The following is a 992-nucleotide window of genomic DNA, read 5'->3' on the forward strand; positions in this document are numbered from 1 at the left end:
ATGTCTAATGTATAATAAACATATAAACATGAATGAATAAATAAATTCCATGAAATCACATTTTCTTTTCAATGATGTACTGTTTATTTACTAAATAAATCGTGCAAACAAATTGAGTAAATAGTGCACATAAATAGTGCACTATTAGTGCAAAATAACACCTTAATTAGTGCAAATAATGCACTATTAGTGCATATAGTGCATATAAACTGGGTCAATAGAGCAAATAGTGCGCATAGACCGAGTATATAGTGCAAACAGCACACTATTAGTGTGAAATAGTGCAAATATATTGAGTAAGTAGAGCAAAGAAATCATTTATTTTCAGCATAAAATATATTCAGTTTTACTTTAGTATCATTGAGACACTATTATAGTTTTTATTAAGATTTGGAATTAGTTTTTATATTTATAATTTCATTTTAGTTTGACATTTTTTTATTAGTTTATAAATAAAATATGAATATAACTTAAGAATATATAAAAAAAATAACAAATAATTTAAAAATATCTACAGTATATATTTTTATTTCAGTTTTAGTTTTAGATATTTTAATAGTTGTTTTTAGTTAAACTAAATGAATATGTTGCCTTGTCAACTAGCTGAAATAAAATTATTTCAGCTTTAAGCAATATATATATTATTTTATTTCAGTTAATGTTTATTTGAACGTTTTAGTAATATTTTTAGACATCATTTATAATTTTTGTAAATTTCACACTGTTTTGGCATGTAATACTCCACTTGCCTAAATCTGTGTGCGTGTGTGCGCGTTTTTGTGACAAATGAGGACATAAATTTGTATAATGACAAAGGTATGACATAGGTATTACAAGGAGAAGGTGACTTTTCAGGACATTACCCCATGTCCCCACTTTTCAAAACGCATATAAATCACACAGAATGGAGTGTACTGAAAATCTGAAATAGCACAAAGCTTCCTGTGAGGGGTAGGTTTGGTGTAGGGCAATAGAATATACGGTCTGTACAG

The 992-nt window shown here is 27.0% G+C and overlaps 1 protein-coding gene across 1 annotated transcript in view; it reads right to left on the minus strand.

Moving 5' to 3' along the window:
• The window catches only part of kif13bb (kinesin family member 13Bb), a 38010-nt gene that overhangs the window by 24558 nt on the left and 12460 nt on the right, over positions 1 to 992 (minus strand). The gene's annotated exons all lie outside the window — the stretch shown is intronic.

Source organism: Sinocyclocheilus rhinocerous, unplaced genomic scaffold, assembly GCF_001515625.1.
Source record: "Sinocyclocheilus rhinocerous isolate Xijiao unplaced genomic scaffold, SAMN03320098_v1.1 scaffold228, whole genome shotgun sequence".
NCBI lineage: Eukaryota > Metazoa > Chordata > Actinopteri > Cypriniformes > Cyprinidae > Sinocyclocheilus > Sinocyclocheilus rhinocerous.